This window comes from Silene latifolia, chromosome 8 (genome assembly GCF_048544455.1).
Source record: "Silene latifolia isolate original U9 population chromosome 8, ASM4854445v1, whole genome shotgun sequence".
Classification (NCBI taxonomy): Eukaryota; Viridiplantae; Streptophyta; class Magnoliopsida; order Caryophyllales; family Caryophyllaceae; genus Silene; species Silene latifolia.
The window spans coordinates 34,331,049-34,339,894 of NC_133533.1; the positions used below are offsets into that span (position 1 = coordinate 34,331,049).

General features: G+C 39.8%; 1 non-coding gene across 1 annotated transcript; it reads right to left on the bottom strand.

The window, feature by feature from the left end:
- Positions 1–231: 231 nt before the first annotated feature.
- Positions 232–339, bottom strand: LOC141597952 (small nucleolar RNA R71). The gene has a single exon (XR_012523159.1). It is a non-coding gene; the product is annotated as a small nucleolar RNA R71 (small nucleolar RNA).
- Between the last annotated feature and the right edge of the window lie 8,507 nt (positions 340–8,846).

Consider the following 8,846-nt stretch of genomic DNA (forward strand, 5'->3'; position numbering starts at 1 on the left):
CCTAGTGAAGACCCTCATTCTCATATGGAGGCTTTTTGTGACTATTGTGATGCGATCTCACAAACCGGTGTAACTCAAGACCAAATTAGATGAGTCTTATTTCCATTTTCTCTAATTGGCACCGCCAAACAATGGTTGAAAGGCCTTGATAAGGCTACTCTCGGAATAGACTCTTGGAAGAAGTTGGCTCTAGCTTTCTACAAAAAATTCTACCCACCGGAAAAGACTAACATGCTAAGAGCTCAAATTACGGGTTTTAAGCAAAGGGATGAAGAATCTTTGTATGAAGCTTGGGAGCGTTTCAAAGGAATTTGTCGCTCATGGACTTAGCGAATGGTTCTTGGTTCAACAGTTTTGGAACGGTCTTTATGAAGACTTAAGAAATATCCTTAATATGGGATCGAATGGGATGTTCAGCGAGGTTGATGACAACCAAACTTGGAGCAAAATTGAAGAGATGGCAATCCACAATTCACAATATAGTAGGCCTCGCAAGGCTACTAGAGGAGGAAAGCACGAAGTGGACGCCGTTACTCAATTAGGTGCCCAACTAAGCTCCCATATCGATACTATCAACTTGAAGTTAGAAAAAGCAATGGCTAGACTTGAAGAAGTCTCAAAATCACCAAAGCATCATGTCAATGCCATGACGGCATCTTCATCAATCCCAAGTGGGATATGTGATAATTGTGGAACTTTGGGTCATGACCCAAGTGAGTGTAGGGGAACAACCGAACAAGTTAATGCTTTCCAAGCATATAAAAGTGGTACCCCTTATTCAAATTTTTACAATGAGAATACCAAGTTCCATCCAAATCTCTCATACAAAAGCCAAAATGTTCAAAATCCTCAAACAACATACACTCCACCACCCATGAGAAATCAAAACCAAAGACCCTTTTACAACCAAAACCAAAGTTATCAAAATCAAAATCCATACAATCAACAACATGACCAAGGTTTGGATGTCCAAAAAGCGGTCCTCCAAATGCAAAAGAATCAACAAGAGTTTTTCACTCAAATGCAAAAAGATAGTCAAGTAAAGGAAATCACCATCAACAACATTCTAGCTCACACCAAGATGTTGGAAACCCAATTGACTCAACTAGCATCTTCAAGCTCACAAAGACAAAAGGGGAAATTACCACCTCAAAGTAATCCCCCTAGACATGAAACGGTTAGTGCTATTCACTTGAGGAGTGGCACAAGGTATAAAGCACCGAAGAAGCAAGTTGAGGATGAAGTTGTGGAAGCTAGTGAAAAGGAAGAAGTTGTGCAAAACTCCAAGGTTGGAGAACAATCAAAAGAAGAAATTTCAAAGAAAAATGAAGACAATGCCAAGGAGAAGGAGCCCGTTGTGATTACACTTCCTTTTCCAAGTCGCCAAGCCAAGCCCAAATTTGATGACCAACTTGGAAAGTTTATGGAAATTGTGAAGAATTTGGAAGTCTCAATTCCTTTCACGGAATTAATCAATCACGTACCGGCCTATGCGAAATACATGAAAGATATCCTCACAAAGAAGAAGTCAATCCGGAAACTTGAGACTATCGCCTTCACTAAGGTGAGTAGTGCAATACTTCAAGGGAGTTCACCTCCAAAACTAAAGGATCCGGGAAGCATCTAAATACCGTGTACCATTGACGACACAACGATCAACAAAGCCTTATGTGATCTAGGGGCTAGTGTGAGTGTCATGCCGTACTCGGTGAGTAAAAGGTTGGGGATGGGAGAGCTTAAATGGACCAACATCACACTCCAAATGGCCGATAGATCGACGAAGACACCATTAGGGATATGGGAAGATGTCCCCGTGCGAATTGGGAAGTTTTTCATCCCGGTGGACTTTGTCATTGTTGATATGGAGGAAGATTCCAACATTCCGATCATTCTAGGAAGACCTTTCCTACACACCGCGGGTGCGGTGATTGATGTGAAACATGGTGAGCTCACTCTAGAAGTGGGAGATGAAAGTATAACTTTTAATCTTGACAAGACTATGAGAGCTCCTCGTTTGCATGAGCCGTGTTTTATGATTGATCATTATTGTCGAAAGGATGAGAGGAAGAAATCGGAACTCCAATGGAAAAAGAAAATTGAAGATGCTCCATTCAAAGAGCAAGTGAATTGTGACAAGGAGAGCTTGCAAAGCTCATCACAATCAATCAAGGAAGAAGAAGATGGCCTCATTGGCCAAGGGAAGAAATTGGGAGAATTGTCCCCATCAAAACAAGAGATTTTCAATGATCAACTTAATGAAGTTTGTGGTCTTTGGGACGACGAATTTGAAGGGATTTTTAATCCCTATATTAGACATGCTATTGATCAAGATCGACAACAAGGGCCAAGGTCTATTGAAGACCTCTACCATGATAATGAACAAGCTTTTGATTACTTTTTCAAGGTGTTGAGCAACATCAACAACACCTTGAACATGCCCCCTTGACATCTCATCAAGAATGAGAGTTTGGTGGAGTCCTCTCTAAACCACTACTTTATTTACTTTGATCAAGATAATTGTCATATTTGAGAGAAGTGAGGGAGGGACTAACAACTTCAATTGATGTGTAGTGCTTAACCTTAGTGTGGGGATGGAAATTGCCTAGGCTATTCATGCCTTAGTAGTGCCCCCACAATGAAGAACACAAGAGTTGAAGAAAGAATAGAAGAATGATAAGGGAATTGCATTGTGCACGGATGGAACTGAATCCGTGTACACAGGGGAAGAATCTGAGCGGACTGAACAGAATCCGCCCGTCTTGAAGAATCCGAGCGTATTGCAGAAAATCCGCCCGTCCTGAACTGAGCTGAATTTTGAAAATTTCTTGATCGTGGATCGAATCCGGCGTCTGGCGAGAATCCGTCCGTCTTGAAGAATCCGCCCGTCTTGAAAGAAAGACGTCCGTCTTTGCAAACAGAAAACAAGAAAAATTTCCTGGACTGAAATCCGTCCGTCTTCAACCGAATCCGCCCGTCCCGTGTCAAGCAAATCCGAGCGTCTTCAACCGAATCCGCCCGTCTTTAGGCGAGTTTTGTAAAGCCCAGAAAGAGCATAATCCGCACGGATTAGGCAGAATCCGCACGGATTGCTTCTGCAGATTCGAAAATTTCGGTCTCTATAAAACCCCCCCTTCATTCATTCATTCATAAACACTACCCACAACATCAAAACCCTCATTCTCTCCATCACAAAAACAAAAACCCTCAACAACATTCACAAAAACAAATCAAATCATCCTTTCAACAACAAATTAATCACTCCTCCATAAAAAATCAAAACCAAGCACAAAAGCTTCAACATTTGAGTCGATTTTTGAATTTATAAAGGCAAAGCCTTTCACCTTTAAATCGACTTGGGTATACTACAAATTGAAGATTTTTCATTCTTTTCTTGGTTTAATTCATCAATGGCAAGGACTAAGGGACCAACAAAGGCACCAAAGGCTAAGGCACTCTCACAAAGGCAAAAGGCTCTTCAAACAAAGAAAGCATTAGCTATGGTGGTAGCAACACCAAACTTGGAAGTGCAACAACAACAACAACCTTCTATGGGAGCAACAACACCTTCTACTCCGGAAATTGATCAACTTTTGCATTATCCGGAGGTAACTTTTATTTCCGATACCCATAAAAACACCTTTGTCAAGTTTGCTATGAAGTCATTACAATCCACCAAGTTTATATGTGAAGATACCTTAAAAAATTGGGTGTCTTAGAGCAAACTAGAGCCTTTTTCAATGCCATGGGGTTGAAGAAATTGTTTAAAACAAAGGAATTGACATACCCCTCCCTTACCTTGGAATTTTTAAGTTCTTTGAAAGTCACCAAAGTTGAGAATAGGGAAAATCTCGAGTTTCGTCTAGCTAATGTTAGTAGACGCATTTCCTTTGGGGAATTGAGTGGAGTTTTGGGTCTTAGTGATGAACCGCGATATTTCAAGAATTATGGAAAGTATGACCCCGACCCTCTTTGGGAGGCGATTTCCGGAAGGAAATTTGAGAGCTTTCATGCGAGTCGTGCTCTTTTAGTCCACCATCCGGGCATAAGAGTATAGCACAAGGTCATGGGAAACACCATAATTGCAAGGAAAGATACCAACCATTTCACCAAACTTGATTTTATTCTTCTTGAGTCGACTTTGAATATTGGAAGAGTACACACCAAGCCTTACAACTCTTTGAGGCTCTTGTTAGATAGATGGCTCAATATTGATTGTGGGAAGAAGGGCAATACCGTTATTGTCAATGGCGGCCTAGTCACTATCCTAGCTAAGCACTTTGATCCTAACTTCAATAAGGATAACAAGTACAAAGCAAAGGAGGGTGGCCATCTTGTTGATATGCATACTATAATACACAAGTACAAGTGGGTTGCCCATAACCCCCTTGACACTAAGTATGGATGGCTCACTAGTGAAGCTAGATCGTTCACCTTGCCTTCTAAGATTTGTCGTCTAAGCGTCCACCGGACCAATTATCTACTTCCCCTTTCCAAAGAAGTCGAGTATATTATTCAACAACAAAAGGGTGATCTTGAAACTCCCTCCTCTTCCATTGTCATACCACCTTACCCTTTTGAGTATGAAGAGTTCAAGCCGGAAGGAGTTGAAGTTAGAAAAGATTATATGACTCTTCTCATACAAGCAATGCACAAGCAAGCCTTTGAAGATCGGAAAAATGCTTACTTAGCTCAATATCCACCCCTCCTACACTTAGCTAGGCAAGGACTCCTTGATCCATCTTGTCCTTTGCCTAGTTGGGCGGATAGAGAAGTCCTATTTCCGGGTGCATCTAGGGTCATTTTGGGTGACAATGAGGTTGTTGGTAATGATGAAGAAGTTGATGATAACATTGATGAAGAGGCAAGTGAAGAAGGAGGAGAGGATGGTGAAGATGATGATGAGGAAGATGAGGAAGAAAGTGAAGAAGCAAATGACAAGAGAAGTGGCAATGTGGCCACTTCTAATGAGGAAAGTGATGATGATGATAGCATGATGGAAGACTAGCAAGCCTTGGAGACTCCTACCCTCTCATGGTTTGTCTATTTCTCTCTTTGTTTTAATTATAATTTTGATCATTGTTGGAGTAGTCCTAGCCCCATTGAGGACTCACACCTCGGTACCATTGAGGTGTTATTATTCTATTGTTCCCATTTTCAAAATCCAAAATGACAAAATAGTTTCATGCATTGCATAGTGTGTGCATAAACTACACCCATCCTTGGACATTAGCAATAGTGTCCCACTCGGTTTGGGGAAGTTAATGCATACACAACGGGAGGTAATCTAAATTATCCTCTCCGTCATAACAAAAACCATGCATCATGTAGTGTAGCTTAGAATAGATTGCATTTAGTGTAGAAATCATGCATCATCTTTGCATAATTTCCATCATTTTGGCCATTGAGGACAATGCCCATATTAGTGTGGGGATGGGAATTCTAACATTTAACTCTTATTCAAAAATCCAAAAAAATTGAAAAATTTCAAAAAATCAAAAAAAAATTTGAAAAATCGAAAACCCAAAAACATGTTTATTTCCTTTTGTATAAATTGTCTTGTATATATTGTGTTTGTTCATCCTTGTTCACATTGATCGACTACGCCACATCCGAGACATGAGGATATTGAAGACCGCATGGTATGATCTTTCCAATCTCCTTTTTCCTCTTTATGTTACTGACTATGTGGCTTTATTTTGATTGATGCGGTATAAACAATGTGAACTTAGGACTTGCATTTAGATTATTTGGCATACTAGTTGGTAGAATCAATTGCATTAGGATGTTTATATTAGTTGCATCATGGCATGTAGTTGCATGTTAGAAAATTTTGCGAAACCGTCTACTTGGGAAGCTTGACAAGTGTATATAGGCCCTAGTAGATGCTTTTTGTTCTTAAGACTTTTCTTGTTAGAATGCTTGTAAAACACCCTAGGATGTGTCATGCTAGTATCCTTTGACCCATTGATTAAGGCCTAGTCAAGAGTACCTTGTGGTGTGATAACTCCTTGGCTACCGTTTATTCCAAGGTGACCCTTGAAACCATGCATCCATCCATCCATCATCCATGTTCTACCACATTTTTGTCAACAAAAGGGAATGGGCACAAAAAGAAATCAATTTGAGTTCAAAGAAATGAAAAGTGAAAGAAAGTTTGCAAAATGCATCAAAAGAAAGAGGAGCAAAAATAGAACTCCTATACTTCAAATATAAGCCACCCTCCCTACATATAGGGTGACTTTGAAAATCTTCAAAAGAAATGCAAAAAGTTGAAAAGTTGTCAAGTGTTGAAATGCCAAAAATCAAAAAGAAATGGCAAGAAAATGTTCTCAAATGTTATATGCCACAAGAAATTGGGGGGAAAAACAACAACAAAGCAAACTCCCAAATGAAACTCAAATTCTATCGATCCCTTTATCCATCGTATCCATTTTTGTGCATGGTAGAGAGGGGACGACCCTTCTTCTTGTGTAGGCAAGAGGGGAAATTCCGCGATCCTCCAGTGTTTCTAACACCATAGGGAGTCTACTCTTGACAAAAGCATTTAACGATTGAGGACAAAGGTACCCTAGCTTGACACAATTTGGAGGTGATTTATTGGTATCCTTCTAGGCTTAGTAGTTTGAAGAAATTGCATCTATGAAGGAGTGTGTACCCTTGAATTGCTTCCCTTGTAGATAATTTCCGCCACTTAGATGAGGAAAGTGGCTATTCTTTTGTAGATGCATCCATTACTTGATTTTGTGTGCTTAATGTTTGGATGTGTCGCCATTTTGGCAAGACCCACCTTGCCTTGCAAGAAGGCATCCTACCTCATGGTTGTCTTGTTGTGAGTTGAAGGGGCGGAGTGAGACCCGCTAATTGTCTCATATCGGCTATTAATATTAGGATAGGTTAGTATTGGTCCTAGTCTTTGTCACCTCTTTACTCGGGACGAGCAAAGGTTCGGTTTGGGGATATTTGATGTGACCATAATTAGCGCACATTTAGTCCCCGAATTAGCCTCGTTCCCATGCTTTTTAGTGCATATTTGGGTCATTTACTATCTTTAGTTCTTTGTTTTGCATATTCTTTGAGATTTTGATCCCTTGGTAGGAAAGGAGTAAGAATCTTGCATTTTCGAGGCAAAACAAGGCTAAATTGATCGAATCCAATGACCAAGCATCAAGGAGAGACAAGATTAGAAGGCCTTTGTACATATTATAGAAGAAGAGCAATGTTGAGAAAGGATCCTTGAGTCCCCAAGGAAATCCCCAAGGAATTTATGAAGAAAAGGGAAGAAAAGAGGAAGATTTGTTGCTGAGTGACAATCCGAGCGGATTGTCACCAATCCGTCCGTCCCGCAGCTGAACAATCCGAGCGGCTTTGCTCTATTCCGCTCGGATTCCACCTCCACAATCCGCCCGGATTCCCTTGAATCCGCTCGGACTCCAACGCCAGAATCCGCCCGTCCCGACCTTATTCTGCCCGGATTCGGCTCCAGCACGAATTGTCTTCTCCAAGCTACGAAGAAAGAAGCCCTTCTCTCGAAAAATACCGGGTCCTCCTTGCTCAATCTAAAAAGTGTAATTACTAGTTTAGCCCTTAGTTAAACCTAATGCATCCTCCCTAATTTTCATTATAAATACCCCATTAGTCTAATTAGAGGAGCATGTTCTTCTTATCAAGAATTAGAGTAGTTAATATCAATCAAATCTCTCTTTAATATTGTAATCAAGTATTAATCAAGTTTTAATCCAAGTTTTAGTTCTTTAATCTCTCTCTTGTTCATCCTTTATTTTGGGTAATTGAAGATTATTTGGGTTATTATTGGGGGATTGACAACCTCTCAATCAAACATCAAGTACTTCTATTATCTTTGCTTTATTATTGGAATCATTAGTAGGTATAATCTCTTAATCCCTTTTTAATTATTGTTAATTACTTTCATTTATTCATCATGTTTCACTTTGTTGGTATGATTGACAACCTTGCTAGCATGATCAATATGATAATGAGTGAGTAGTCTCTTAGCTAGGGTTAAATGGGTGATTAGGGGAAACCAACATGGGGAATGATTCATGCTTAAATTAATATGCTTTCATGGTTTATTTGCTTGCTTGTTTTGATCTCAACTCATGCACATGTTATGTTTGATGAAATGCTAAGCCTATGAATCCTTGTATTTACTATCATCACCTATCTTTTCAATGAGACTTGTAAGACATAACCCAACTCGAGTCTCATTAGACCATGCATGTTGTTGAGTAGGGAAGATTAAGTCGACTTGTAGGTGTTGTACAATCTAATCGATTCGGCTCCGGGACCCAAACTTTCCTAGGATTGTAAGATATAACCCAACTCAATCCATCACAACAATAATTGCTTGCTTATAATTTGAGAACATGTTTGTATTATCATATCCCATGATTCCACTATGATCCCATGACACCCTAGTGCCTTTAATCAATTGTTTACACCCCCTTTAATTCATCTTGCTTGTTTATTTTCATTGCTATTTTAGTTTAGTGACCTTCTACATCAACCAAAATTGTGACACCCCTTAGACACCACTAGTTGCAATAGAAATCTCATTTCAACTCCCGTCCCTTGGGATCCGACCTTTACTTGCCTCTTTACTAATTGTAGAGTTGTTTGTGAAGTTATAAATTGTGTTTTGATTCGACCGTGACCCAACGACCACATCGTTAATTGTGAATACGAAACGGACCGATCATGTGTACCTGATGATGAGGAATTGAAAAGAAAGATTTTAACTGAAGCTCATTCTACTCCATATTCTGTTCGTCTTGGAGGATATAAGCTATATATATTAAGATTTGAAGAAGAATTTATGGTGGCCTAAA